The sequence below is a fragment of the Tupaia chinensis genome, unplaced genomic scaffold (genome assembly GCF_000334495.1).
Source record: "Tupaia chinensis unplaced genomic scaffold, TupChi_1.0 Scaffold147433_1, whole genome shotgun sequence".
Classification (NCBI taxonomy): Eukaryota; Metazoa; Chordata; class Mammalia; order Scandentia; family Tupaiidae; genus Tupaia; species Tupaia belangeri.
The window spans coordinates 1,562,021-1,576,994 of NW_006207284.1; the positions used below are offsets into that span (position 1 = coordinate 1,562,021).

General features: G+C 41.8%; 1 long non-coding RNA gene across 4 annotated transcripts in view; it reads left to right on the forward strand.

The window, feature by feature from the left end:
* The first annotated feature begins 1,981 nt into the window (after window positions 1–1,981).
* Window positions 1,982–14,974, forward strand: part of LOC102500193 (uncharacterized) — an 18,632-nt gene continuing 5,639 nt past the window's right edge. For 2 of the 4 annotated variants that reach the window (XR_337585.3, XR_003548103.1), the window contains exons 1-4: window positions 1,999–3,091; window positions 3,959–4,028; window positions 6,304–6,388; window positions 10,812–10,970. This is a non-coding gene — a long non-coding RNA (uncharacterized LOC102500193). Of the gene's footprint in view, window positions 3,092–3,958; window positions 4,029–5,599; window positions 5,783–6,303; window positions 6,389–10,811; window positions 10,971–14,974 lie in introns of all 4 variants that reach the window. The other 2 variants (XR_003548104.1, XR_001369811.2) reach the window with 2 other exon arrangements.

Consider the following 14,974-nt stretch of genomic DNA (forward strand, 5'->3'; position numbering starts at 1 on the left):
AAATAATCGCAAGCTGAATTGTCTTTGAAGCTTGTAGTGAGTAGTCAGAAAAGTCAAGATGCATTTTGCATAGAAAACCAGAAAAATACATCATGACTTTTCCAACAACCTAATACTTCATTTTCTTCAAGGGAATGGAGGAAATGAGGGCACAGCGAGACGGAGGAAGCACAATCTTTCTCGGTGATCTGTAAATGAAGACTAGCATTTGCCTGACTACTGATTGTTTCTATAAAGACCAGTGATTGCTTTTTCATCGTTTACTAGCAGGGGGCTGTGCACATTGAAGAAGAAGATGCACTCGGAAGATTGCTTGCAGAAGATGAGGAGCCAAATGTAAAGGCTAATGGAACTGTTTCTATAAGAGCTTTTGTCTCTACGTGGACAGTTGGGTCTTTCTTCCTCTCCTCGTAAGGGCACCTGGCCAAGGACATGAGTGAACATCCCAATTCTGCTCACACTCTGTCCATGGAGTGAATGCCTTGGCCCTGGTTGCATCCACCTGGAGGAGGGGATATATCCTCCTAATTTACACACATGTTCCTGGGGCTAGGGCTAGCTCTATGGAAAATGTTGCTTCAAGGCCAGGTAGAAAAATGTGGCATGGAGGTAACGGAGTGGGTAAAAGGAATTATGTCATATTTAGCCCAAGGCTGACCTGGAAGTCCATTCTAGAGTAGGGATTTCAACATTGCAGGAGAAGCTCCTTGGAACAGATGTTCTTGGTATCTCAAGAAGCTCTCTCCTGTGCCTGTAAACTGCTTAAACAATTCATTATACACCAGGCGTGATCCCATATGCGCTAGTTGGTTCAACATGTCAGCTGTCCTGGTCAAGAGTGAGTATTCCAATAGTGGTCAGGTAGAGTTACATCAGAATGGCCATAACAAATATTTCTGATATCAGTATTTCCACCAATACTTTGTAATTAAAATAGTGAATGTCAGAAATTACTTTTTTTTTACTTGCCAGAAGGAGTGTGTACTTGCCAGAGCGACAGGGAGGGAGAAGGAGAAAGCACCCTTCAATGGAGCATGTTCCTGTTGTAATCTCTTCTCCATTTCTCCTTCCTGTTGGGATTCTGGAAAAGAACATATACACCCAGCCTGTTTTTCAAGTCACCAAGGCCAAGATTCAAATTGCAGACAGTCATTTGGGATCTGGCTCCCTTCACCACTAGGCTGGCCCAGAAATTGCTGTTTAATGATGAAATTAGTGACTTATTGATTAGCATGATTCATGTTTAGAAATGAATTTTAATTGGTAAAATCATGGTATTTAAGGTGTGCAGACTGGATAAAGTATTTTAAAGATAAGCAGACAAGTAGAACACAGCTTGCTAAATACTAGAGGTGACACGTCAAGGCCAGGGCCAGGCCATGGCACAGCAGTGATGCAACTGGGCCGATGGGAGAAAGATCCTGGTTTGCATCCTAGGATCTCACAGAGCGTTCCAGGCCTGTGCACAAGCCCACGATCTAGGCCAACTAGGACTAGGAGTGGATCAGAGTTTGAAGACACTTTGGGAGTCCTGCTCTTCTCTTTCTCTTTCCCAACAAACAAACAAACTTTAAAATATTATGTCGAGTCTATAAAGGCAATTTCCCTAGGAATGATACCACTTGAGCTGGGTTTTTAGGATAAGTGACAGGTCAGAGGGAAGCCGCAAGATGACAAGACTTCAACAAAGGTTGGCAGCACGTGCAAGGGATTGTCGTGGCTGCAAGAGGTCAAATGGGGTCTGCAGGGAATTGGGCATTTTGCAGCTGGGGCACAGGAGGCATGAGGTAAGGGGTACAGAGTAGGGTTGTGGGGGCGGCATCAGATAAAGCTGAAGTTTCAGGTGTAGCCTAGATCCTGGAGGACGTAGAACTGAATCCCACAGGTAAAAGGAAATCAAAGAATTTTAAATAAACAACCAACTTTTTACAAAAATATTTTTGTTAAAGGGGGTCAAGGACAGATTGTGGTAAAAAAAGACAAGGGAGGGCTGTGATGGTGGTCTGTGGCAAAAAAAAAAAAAAGAGCCCACTCAGATATATTTACCCATAAGCTGCATCTACTCCTGTAAGTAGTTTATAATTAAGTTTTTCTTAAGTAGAAGGCTCATTATCTTCGAGTACTGGTACTTGAATCAAGGAAGCTATTATCATTCCTGGTGCACGACTGCTGAGCACCTCTCCACCTGGTAAAGCAGTGGCCTTCCTGGCTGCAGAGAAAAAGCGACACCCCTGAGATCAAAGGAATCAGAGCTCAGCTTTACGTTCCAAACAGAATTGAAGTCCATAATGAAGATCATAATCCTGAAAGCTTTGTTGACTGACAAAGGTATTTTCTAAACTCAGAAACCTTCCTTTTAAATAAGAAGAAGCAAAGTCTGGGTCACAGAAAAGAGCAGAATTTGGATAAGGGGAGAACATTTGAAAGAGGAAAAGGAGAGAGGGCAAAGGACGAGATGCAAATGTCCTGGCTTGTCCTGTGGGGTGGAAACTTCCAGAAGAGGCATAAGCAGCGTATCTTAGGTTTTGAGCAAACTGAGACACCACAGGTTCTATGCCAGTGGAGACTGACTACAGGGCGCTCAGAGAAGTCCCACACTGGCCCACGGTCCTATTTTGGCTGAGCAGGCAAGCAGGAGACCAGCTTCATTCAAGTGGAGAATACATTCTACATGCCCCATGCAGGGCTCCTGGAGGACCCACAGGTGCCACAGTAGGTGAAGTGCTAAGACCACTCGTAGACCAACAAAATGCTGAGATCAGAAGAGGAGGCCAGAGAGCATGTAAGGCCTTATGGCTGAAGACTGAAGCACTGACTCACATCCAACATTCCAGCAAGGACCCACTGCTCCTCAGAATTGTGGTTAGAGGTGGCCCGCAGCACCTTCAGGCTGAGGGCACCTAATAGCTGGCAGGGGGAGCCCAGAGGACCTGCACCTATACCAGGAGAGAGGAGATACAGCCCTGAGAGGCAACATAACTTTGGATTCACAATTTGCCAATTGACAGTTTGAAACTATGGTAGAAGATACCGAGTTAAACTTCAGAAGGGACAAGATGGGGGATGGTCCTGAGCAGGATGGACGTAGTTGGTAAATATAAAGTTATAATTTTCTTTCTTTTGGTATCCGAGTTTGTGAATGTCTATCTACTTCCTATGTGTCTATGAGCATAAACATGTGTTCACACGCATACACTGGCTTTTTAATTCTTTCTCTGACAGAAATTTCATGTCAAAAAAAACATATGTTCTGAAGTATTAGACAGCATAAAATCCTAGTGAAGTTCAATTTCACTAGTGACCTTGGCAAGTCATTAATATCTCAACACCTCCATTTCCTTAATGGTAGAACAGAAATTTACAATACCCACTTCACAGGGTCGTTATGAATATCAGGTGAGCTGATATTTGGAAAGCACTTGAGGTAGCCCCTGGAAGCCTGCTGTCACCACGTAAATAGGTAGTAAGTACGCTTTGTTCTCAGAACCCCAAATCCTTGAGGGTGTTCTAACTGAAGACAGAGGGCCCATGTGAGCTGATGTTCAAGACTGTAAAAATGTAGGTAAGCTTTTGTCCAGATTTCTCTTGAATCTGGGCAATCCTTTGGCTACAGTCTTTCACCCCTAAATCTGTCTACACAGTGGACACAAGACTCTTTTGTCTATGGCTGGTTCCACAGCTCAGCAGTTACGTGCTATGCACAGAAGGCTGGCTCCCTTGACTGGTTCAAATTTTGGTCCCAGAAGACTTGAAAAACATGCCTGACACATATGTATAAATACCCAACATCCTGAAGAGATGGAGAACTGGAGGGAAAACGATTATGGCATGGTCACACCCCATGGGGGTGCTTTCTCTCTATCTTTCCCTTTTTGTTTCCCTCTCTCTAATGAATGTGCATGCTCTCTGGCAATAAAAGGAAATAAAAAGATTCCTTTGTCTGTTTCTTACATTAAAGGACTGTGAAAATGAATGAAGAAGATGTCTGAAAAGTGTTTTGGATTCCTTGAAGGAAAAGTATATAAAAGGTAATATAATTTTCTAGGCACTTTATCACAGTCTTTGACATTTATCTGTGGGATCATTGTTGTCTTTCTAATGCTCTCCATTTATTTGCCAGGTTGGGGGGAAAAAAGAATGTTAATCAAAAATGTATTTCATGAGATGTTTGTCGTTTAATCTATCATATAATTTAGAACTAAGGACCCTACTTAATATATTTGATGGAGAATTTTAAAAAGAATTTCATCACAGTGTTAGCATTTAATACATAAGAAGGAATTTTTTTAGATCTAAATCCAGAAAATTAATCTCATATCTGTCTAAAAATGTTTCCCTTCTTTGTCCTATTCTCTATTTTTAAAAACCCACTACTTGTTCATTTCCCTTTCTCAGATGTTAACTGGGAAATCTAATCCTATTTTTAAAGCCTAACTAGAAAAACTCACAGATATACAAAAGCGTTGATAACACCAAAGGTGCAACTTGCATCAAAATCTCACAGAATTCAAAATTTTAAAGATCAGTTTTTGCCACTTCATCTTCCATTATTAAATGCTAGAAATCACAAGGTGTGTACCTGTGAGAATTTCTTGAATTAACATCCACACTGTACAACTAATGGGGATGGTATTCAGGCATTGAGACCGAGCTACATTCAGATTTTTAAAGGTTGGTCAACTGTTAAATGCAGATTTTTTTCTTATCTAGTGCTATGATCATCTCATCAGACAAACATGTTTTATGTAATCGCAGAAAATTTGAGTCTTCAGTTTTTGGGTCTTTTCAGAAGTTTTGCTATAGGGCACGTGTGCTCACCAGAGAGACAGAGAGATAGAAAGCAAGAAATTATACCTCCCACCCCAAGGGGAATGGCCACGCCACAATCTCTTTTCTCCTGTTCTCCTCTTGGGATTTTGGGCACTCACACACACACACCCAGCCTGAGTTTTAAGCCAATGGGTCTAGGACTTGAACCACGTCGGCCACGTGGGAGTCCAGCAATATAACCATTATGCCATCTGCTGGTCCCAGATCTTGAGATATTTTTAAAAGGATAGTTTCTGTCATCTTCCTAGATGCACATATGGATTGTACTCCACTGGGTCCAGTCCCACGTAGAACTTGTGGTAGGTCCTGAATCCACTTATGAACCAAATCAGCATCTAAAAAATAGAATAAGAGATCACAGAGCACACAACACCAGAGTAACACACTTTTGCTGAAAGAGAAACTTTGTTTCAGTTTGTGCATGTGTGTGGTTATAAAATATCTTTAATGTGAATTATACTTAAATATATGTGAAAGTCACCAATCTAATAGCACATGCAGACTTCCCAGGTGATATACAGAAGGTCTTCAAAAAAGTTCCTGGAAATGCACATTATGAAAAAGCTAAGCATGGATTTCGAAAATCTTTTACACCAAAATAAAAGTATACGTTACTTCTATTTTTCCATGAACTTTTTGAAGTATCTCATGCATATTATTAATACAAAAGGAAATTAGTACAAACCTAATAGAAAATAATTTTTCAGTAAGCTTCACAGACCTTGAAATTATCCGCAACCTCTAAGCCAGTTACTCCATCTTTGTATAGCTATCTACCTTAAGGAAACCATCGAATGGCTAAAGACTTTTCCACGAAAATATTGACTTCATTATACTGGAAACCTCACATATTGGGTGATCAGAAGAGTCGTGACATATTTTTTTCTATGCAAAAATGCGCCAAGACTTTTCCAACGACCCAATAGTTTAAGTGCTCAAAAACATCACAACTGTAAGTCAATTTTAGACCATGAAAACTGTTCAATATTGTGTCATCATTAAAAGCAATGCTTTCAGAATATTTTTAGTGATAATAGTAAAGGCTCAAGATAGAACAGTAAATTTAAAAGGATTCAAAATTTTTAATACTATACCATTCATTTTAAAAATTCTAAAAAGTGATAAGAAAAATGCTGTAACAGTGGTTTTCCGTGTGGTTGAGTTATGGGTGATTTTCAATTCTGTTTTTCTAAGTTTCCTAGAACATGTAACATATCTATTGTCTAACAGGGAAGAATGTATTTAAGTAAAAAAAAAAAAGCTTTCCCTCTGCTATGCTTCGTGTCCCCCCAAACTCATGTGTTGATATTTGCCTGTGAAGGTATTAAGAGGAAGCTTAGTAACTTCATTGTGTTGAAAGGCGGGGCTTTGCAGAGTGATTAAGAGATAAGATAAGATATGATTGACTCCCGGTGTGGGTGTGAGAGAGAGAAACACACATGAACGCACCATCATGTGCTCTCATTCCCTCAGGATGTGACATCCTGCGTGGCCTCAGGACCCCACCAACAGGAAAATCCTTACCAGATGTGGCCCCTGGACTGTGGACATGCAAACTGTGAGTTGAATAAATCTCTGTTCTCCTAAATTAGCCAGACTCAGCTATTTTCTCTTATTAGAAACAGAACAGACTAGAACACCCTACCTTGGAGAGTCCGAGTCCTCTCAGTCAGGTAACAATGTGTGTCATCCCTGTTCACTACCGTAAGGAGGCCTCTCGGTTGACTCCCCTGTTGGGTCAGAGAGAGTAACATTTCCCTCCTTTTACATGCATTTCATAATGACTTTCAAGGATCCATTTTATGTTCTTCCTGGGTTATTAACACAAAAGCGGCAATGCCAGGGTTAGGGTTTCTTGACTCTCAACAGCACGCCCTACGGGTGCTTTTCCTTTGCTCAATGCCAGTATGATCATTTCCTGTAGTTGCTGTAACAAGTTACTACTAACCTAGTGGCTTAAAACAGTGCATTCTTTGGGGCCAGCCATGGGGACACAGCAGGAACACAGCACTCTGCAATACTGGACCTACGTAGGAAGGTCCTAGGTTGCGTACCAAGGTCTCCCTGTACACACTCACCTTGCACATGCTCATGGTCATGGCTGGCTGAAGCTGCTGGGAATGCTGTCTCTTTCTCACAGAAGAAATGCATTTTTAAAAATTTAAAACACATACACATACATCTGACAGTTCTGGAGGTCAAAATTCTTTTTTTTTTTTTTTTTTTGAGAGGTTTTCGCTATAGGGCACGTGCGCTCGCCAGACAGAGAGAGACATAGAAGCAGAAAGCGAGAAATTACGCCCCAGGGGAGATGGTCACACTGCAATCCCTTCTCCTCCATTCTCCTCTCAGGATCTTGGGCATGCACGCACACGCGCCCGGCTTGAGTTCTAAGGCACCGGGTCCAGGACACAAACCACGGTCTACTACGTGGGAGTCCAGCGACATAGCCATTACGCTAACTGCTGATTCCCTGGAGGTCAGAATTCTGAAATAGATCTCACTGGGCTAAAACTAAGGTGTCAGCAGGCCTGGATTCCTCCTAGAGGTTTCATGGAGGATCTCTTACCTGGTTCTGTCTCGCTTTAAGGAGCTGTCTATGTCCATTGGCTCATGGTTCCTTCCTCCATCTTCAAAGTCAAACATATTAGCGGCTTCTCTCTCCCTGTTTGGGTCCTTACATCTCTGTCACTGACCTTCCTACCTCCTCCTACATTGGGCCCACCTGGATAATCAAGAGCAACTCCCCATTTCAATATCCTAAACTTAATGGCATCTGCAAAGTGCCTTTGGCCATGTGCAGTAACATAGTCATAGGTTCTGGGCATCAGGATGCGAACATCTGTGGAGGGAATTATTCTGCCGCTTGACCATGTTTGACAGAGCAGTCTGAAATTGGAGGGGATTCACCTCTCTTGCATTACAGACTGATCTGAAAGTGCACTGCCCGAATTAGCTGTCCCAAATGTGAATGGGATTTTCCACTAGGGGGCAGTATCTATTAACAGCAGGATCTCTGGCACTCAGTCCTGGCACTGACTGAAGGTTAAACTAAGAGGAAGTAACTAAGTTTACTGTTACTGTACAGCTCTACAGCATCACAAAATTTAGACAAGTTGCAAAAACACATATAAATAGGTACTAGAGAACCTGCAGTTACAATCAACATTTCTTTTTGTTCTTACATTTGGGACTACTGCCATGTAGGAGGCAAAGGAGCCAGAGAAGGAAGAATTCAGGCTCAAAAATTTTGGAGGTTATTGTTATTTGCTTTTGTTTTTATTTTAGAACTCTTATAAGTTACTCAAGTAATGCCACATTGTAGAAAAAGTAGGAAATGCAAGTAAGCAATTAAAAATGTTTTTATATCACTTTCAATTCTTCCTTTTTTAGAGAGAGAGATATCTTTGCTATAGGGCATATGCACTCACTGGAGAGGCAAAGAAACAGGAAGAAAGTGAGAAATGACACAGGGGAATGGCCACATCACAATCCCCAGGATCTTGGACATGCATGCACATGCAGTCCCCAGGATCTTGGGCATGCATGGGTCCAGGACTCAAACCACAATCTGCCATAGTGGGAGTCCAGCAACATAACCATTATGCCATCTGCTGGTCCCACTTTCACTTCTTAAAGGCTGAATACAAACCAAGTGTTAGTCTTTTACTTTTTTTTAAAAAGAATTATTTATTTAATTTTAAAAATTATTATTGTTATTGTTTTAAAATTTGTTATAGGTCACGTGTGCTCACTAGAGAGAGAGAAGGCAAGTGAGAAAACAAGCTGCTAGTGTTTTACTTTTTTAAAGCTCGTTTTATACTGAGTCGTTAATTTAGAAAATTAAAATGCATTTAAACAATTAAGTTCAAATTCAAAGCAGTAAGATGTTTGGTTATTAATCTATCTTATCTCTCTCTTTTTAAGTTTATTCATTTATTTCTTCCCTAAGGAAGAGAGACAGACAGTACCTCCCAAAAGGGTCTTGATCCCATGACCCAGCTCTAGCCTCAGCCAGCTCCAGACCATCGGCACACACATGCTCAGGAGTAGACCTCCCTGGTCTCCAGATGTAAACCCAACACCTTCCCACGCGGATCAGCTGGCGGAGCATCACATTTTACCACTGCACCAACCGTCCGGTCCCTAGCTTCATTACACTTAGACCTAGAGTTTTGGGTTTATTTATTTTTCAACTGAATCATGTGCTGTTGTTAATAATAATAATAATTTCACTATCAGATTTTCAAATCGCAGTTTTCTGCAGGTTTGAGCAGTCCTCTCTATCCCTCAACTTCATTTTATGGCCTCCAGGTAGTGTTTTCCCTTCTTTCCTTCAAAGCTAATAGATGAAATAAAATGCCAAAATTCACAAGCCAAGGAGGCTTTCCTTTCCTTTTCTTTTTTTTTTTTACATAAAAAAAGTAAAGAAATTTAATTCTTCCCCATCTGTTTCTTCATTTCCTTTACACTTCTTCATCTCAAGATATTATTCTGCCTGAAATAGTCTGCCTTCTTCCCAATTTCCCTAATCTCTACCCACCCCCTCAAAGCTCAACTCAAATGCTGTCTCTTCCTTATGGAACCACAGAGGCCAAAACAGATTTCTCTCTTCTCTGAGTTTCTCTGCAACTGACATCTGACCAAAGCTGATCCTCACTCACCATGTGTTTCCCAAGCATTTTCACCTGGCATGGTTTTCCTCACCTCTCACAGCTAAGGGAACTTCCTCTCAGAGAGGTTAGGTGACTGTTCCCCAAGCCTCACAGAAACCTCAGCATCAGTTCTTGATTCACCGCATAAGCTGTGCCTTGTGCCCATGACGCTGTCGAAAATAAGGTCTTTCACTTTATAATGAGATTGAACTCATGCATGTTTATAGCTTCCCCCCTAAATACATAATAAACTGCTTAAAGGTGGAGATCATATTTATTCATGCAAAGAACAACAAACATATATTGAGCTCCTACTGTTTCCCAGATACCGTGCCAAGTGCTAGAAATATAGGGATAAATTGAGACAATCCTTGCCCTCCAAATTCTTAGTCTGATGCAGAACAGAAGTACACCAGCAATGGCACTGCAGAGTTGCAAGGGTCTTAGGTCTTAATACAGGCACATGCAAGGGGGAGGCCCAGACAGCCCAGGAGTCAGGAAAGACTTTACTAAGGTAAAGTTCTTGAACTGAGCCTTGCAAGGAAAAGAAACCAAAAGGGAGGATAACTAGCACTTATCCAGCAGGTACTGTGTGCTCGGCACGAGCTAGTGCCACTCATTGTGTCTCATTCACTCCTCACGGCCAGCCTGTGGAATATCTGAAATGTGACAGAGAACGCCAGGCAGGTATGATTCATTTACTGTGTTTCACCATCTATTATTATAATAGCAGCCTCATATGCAGCATTTATGTGCCAGCACTATTTCAAACGCTCTGTGAATGTTTCTTATTTCAACAACCTTGCCAGGAAAGTATTATCGTTACTCCTATTTTACAAATGGTTGAGTAGACACAGAAATGTTAAGTAACTTGCCTACAATCACGCAGTGAGTAAGTGGGTGAGCTGTATTTAAACCAATCAGGTTCCAGAATCTATGCTGTGAACCACTGTATTATACAATGTCTACCAGACTATTTTTTTAATCCCTCAAACACTTTTATTGGCACAAGTAATATATATTCTTACTGAAGAAGTCAACCATTTAAAAATGGAATTTCATAAGTCCCTTCTCATACTTTTCCCAATTCTGCTTCCCAAACAGAGACAGTATTAAAGTGTAGTGAATTTTGAAGCTAAGTATTATTATCGTGCCCATTCTAGAGATGGGAAAATCAGTCAGTCTTAGAAATATTGCATCATTTACTTTGGTTCACAGAGCTGGTAGGTGGTGAAGATGGTATTCAGAACCAAATCTTCTAGCTCAAATGTCTGCTTGGGAGTCTGGTGAAAGTTCCTCTAGCTGATAACTGGCAATACATTGCAGGAATGATCAAGAAGGGTTGAAGGCAACATGCTAATGAAACTGGGCTTTTCTCATTGGTGACGAGCAAGGGAGATGAGAGCCCATTAGCTGTGTGGAGAATCTCTCTGGTACGGTCTGGGAGATGGAACATCAGAGACCTGAACCTGGAACAAGGCAATGGTAAGGATGGACAAATACTAATGACACTGGGGGAATGGAGTAATACAACTTGGTGGGAAATTTGTAGTGTGGGTAGGAAAAAAGGGTATGCCTGCCATGGGTCACTGTCGTGTAGCCTGGGAGAAGAGAGGGAGCACTAATGTCATCCCCAGCAGCAAGGAGACACGTTTTTATTTATGAGGAGGAGTTTGCTCATAGTAGGAAGCTGATGCATGGTAGAGATTTTCTTTTATCTTCTCTCTCTTCTTTTTCCCACTTTGTTAAAAAGCACATGCACTTGCTGGAGAGAGAGATACAAGAGGGAAAGTAAAAAATTATCCCCCTGGGGAATGACCATGTTGCAATCCCTTCTCCTCCATCCTCCTTTCAAGATTTGGGGCACACATGTGCCCAGTGTTTTTCAAGCTGCTGAGTTCAAAACTTGAACTGCACAGTTGGCCACGTGGGATCCAGCAGCTTTAATTTCCATGCCCCCTGTTGGCTCTGCATGGTAGAATTTTTTTTAAGAAGTTTTTGCCATAGGGCACGTGCACTCACCAGACAGACAGAGAGAGACAGAGAGACAGAAAGCGAAAAATCACCCCCCCAGGGGGATGGCCACGCCACAATCCCTTCTCCTCCATTCTCCTCTCAAGATCTTGGGCACGCACGCACATGCGCCTGGCATGAGTTTTAAGTTGCCGGGTCTGGGACGCAAACCACGGTTGACTACATGGGAGTCCAGCGACATAGCCATTATGCTAACTGCTGGTCCCTCTGCATGGTAGAATTTTAACATCAGTTTTAGGCAGAAGAAGTTTTGTTTTTGTTTTACTAATTGTGAAACTGCTAGAAAATTTACTTTCCTTTTTTTTTTTTTTTTTTTTGGGTTTTTTTTTCGTGGATATTCTCTCACCCGACCAGAGAGACAGAAAGAGAGAAATGACCCCCAAGGGATATGGTCACGCCGCAATCCCTTCTCCTCCATTCTCAGGATCTTGGGTACACACGCACATGCGCCCAGCGTGAGTCTTAAGCCACTGGGTCTGGGACTCAAATCGCGGTCAACTACATGGGAGTCCAGTGACATAGCCATTACGCTAACTCCTGGTCCCAAAAATTTACTTTCCTAAAAGCAGTACCTCTAGAAAGTTGAGTTCTAGAAACCACTTCCACAATGCACTGAATGGTTATGTCTCCCCAAAATTCATATGTTGAAATCCCCCAGGATAATGATATTAGGAGGTATGGTTTTTAGTCATGAGATGAGGTCATGTGGGCAGAGTCCTAATGAATGGGATTAGTTCCATTGTAGAAGACACTCCAGAAAGCTGGCTTGCCCCTTCTACCATTAGAGGACACAGTGAGAATGTGTCTCCTATGAACCAGAAAGTGGACCTTCACAAGACACTCCTCTGCCTTGCTCTTGGATTTCTCAACCTCTAGAACTGTGAGGAATAAATTCCTGTTGCTTATAAGCCACCAAGTTTATGTTAAAGACTTATAATGGTTTGACTTAATTTTTTGACTTAAGATGATGCAAAAGTGATAGATATTCATTAGAAACCATACTCTGAATACCATACAACCATTCTGTTCTTCACTTTCAGTCTAGTAGTCAATGTTACATGAGATAGTCAACACTTTATTATAAAACAGGCTTTATATTAGATGATTTTGTCCAGTTGTCTGCTAATGTAAGTGATCTGAGTACTTAAGGTAGGGAGACTAAGCTATACTATTTGGTAGGTTAAGTATATCAAATGCATTCTTTTTTAAATTTTCTTTCTTTTTTTTTTTTACATTTAATCACTGTACATCTTCGCAGTATACAAAATAAATCTCCCCAGCATGAATACACTGCATATTATCCCATTCAAAAATATTACAATACACATCATCACCAGATAATTTTCCACTTTTGTGTCTGTTAAATGTTTTGCTTTATCCCCTCTTGATTCCCTCCCTCCTGTCCTCCACTGCCCACCCTCCTCCCACTCTGTCTCTAGTAGCACAGTTGCTCTCCATGCCTTTATATCTCTAGTCTTTCTGTTTCTGACATAGAGTGCAGATGGTATATATTAAGTGGGGACATACAATGCTTCTCTTTCACAGTCTGACTTGCTTCACAAAGCATTAAATATTATATTCAAATAAATTTTTGACTTAGGATATTTTCACCTTACAGTGGGTTTATGTGGACATAATTCCATTGTAAGTTGAGGAGCATCTGTATTTTATTATAGCAGCTTGGATGGACTAGGACAATTACTTTCCTGCTCCCTTCTCTCTCTAGTCTGTCAGGGGAAAAGTCTGCCACTGTGACTTTCCACTTGAGCTTTTTTTTCCACCTGAGTGATCCCTCTCTGAGTAGTAAGTCTAGTTCTGGAATATGGCTTATCACCTCTCTGGCCATAGCACCAACTCAACAGCTGCATCATAAATAAGAGAGCCATGAGGGTAATAATGACCATAAATCACAGCTGAATGGGAGCTGTGCATGTGAAGGTTGCCAGTTAGCTTGCCACAGCATGGCGAAAGTAAGTGGGTTTGTCCCAGAGCAGGCAAGGGTGAAGGTGTATAGGTCTTTGTCTTAGCATTGAAGGTCTTGACTAGGACTCAGCCTAGACCAGACCAACAAGGACAGAAAAGGTAACCCTGCAGAACTCTCTGGAACTCAAAGTCAGCAAGAATTCCTACTGTAGTATCTACTCTGGGCTTTCCAAACACTATTTCCTCTTTTGTTATCTAACAGCCCAGATCTACCTTGACAGTTTTCTGAACTCTATCAGAACACTGATAGGAGTAAAGAATATCTACTGGTCATCTAAAAGATACAAAGATACAACAAATTAAAGGAAAATAATTTGGAGTATTCAGTGTAGGGGTCTTTGGTTCCTGAGGAAATCACTAGAGTAGAAAACTATACTGCATTAAGGGTGATGCTATGTTTTTTTGGTTTTTGGGGTTTTTTATTTTTATTTTTATGGTTAGTATCATTGTAACTAGCACTGAAGCAAAATATTTATTTAAAAAAATTCCCCACATGGGGGGAACCAGCAGTTAGCGTAATGGCTATGTCGCTGGACTCCCACGTAGTCAACCGCGGTTCGTGTCCCGGATCCGGTGGCTTAAAACTCACGCCGGGCGCGTGTGCGTGCGTGCCCAAGATCCCAAGAGGAGAATGGAGGAGAAGGGATTACGGCGTGACCATCCCCCCTGGGGGGTGATTTCTCGCTTTCTGTCTCTATGTCTCTCTCTGTCTGTCTGGCTAGCGCACGCGCCCTACAGTGAAAATCTCTCAAAAAAAAAAAAAATTCCCCACATGGCTAGAAATGTAAATTTGTGTGTCACAGATACATTTCAGGTCCCTGGAAAACTCACTCCTCCCCTGTTGTGCATAGAGAATGAGAACTTGTCTGATTCTCTGTCCTCCCTTCAATTCCGCTGACTCCCAATAAGACCCATGCATCAGAAATTACATGGAAATGTACTCTGGGCAGAACAAGAGGGTCAGTTAGCCCAGGCCCCTCCTTAACTTCCTGCATGGGAGGCCTTCCACAGTGCCCATGCATGGTCTTAAGCTCCTTGAGAGACCCAAGGTCACTGAGAACCAGTTCCACACCTGACTCCCACCAGAATGGATGATGGGATATCCTGTCTTTCCCTCCCTCAGACTTTGAGGTTCTTGGTATTTTCTTCCCCTGCAAGTCTTCTCTTGATACTTATCCATTTCACTGTAATCGATATAAACAGCAGATAGTTTCTCAGACCTGTCCTCCAACAGAAGAGGTACTGACCCCATCATAAATCCAAGAGCAGCTGCATCTGTCTGCTCAAGGAGTATTCTCTTTATTTCTAAGAAAGCATCATGTAGATGACCATTGAGGGGGCCAGCAGGTGGCATGGTGGTTAAAGTGCTGGACTGCCATGTGACTGACCATAGTTCAAGCCCTGGACCTGGTGGCTTCCTTTCTCACTTTCCTTCTCTCTCTCTCTCTCTCTCTCTCTCTCTCTCTCCCTCT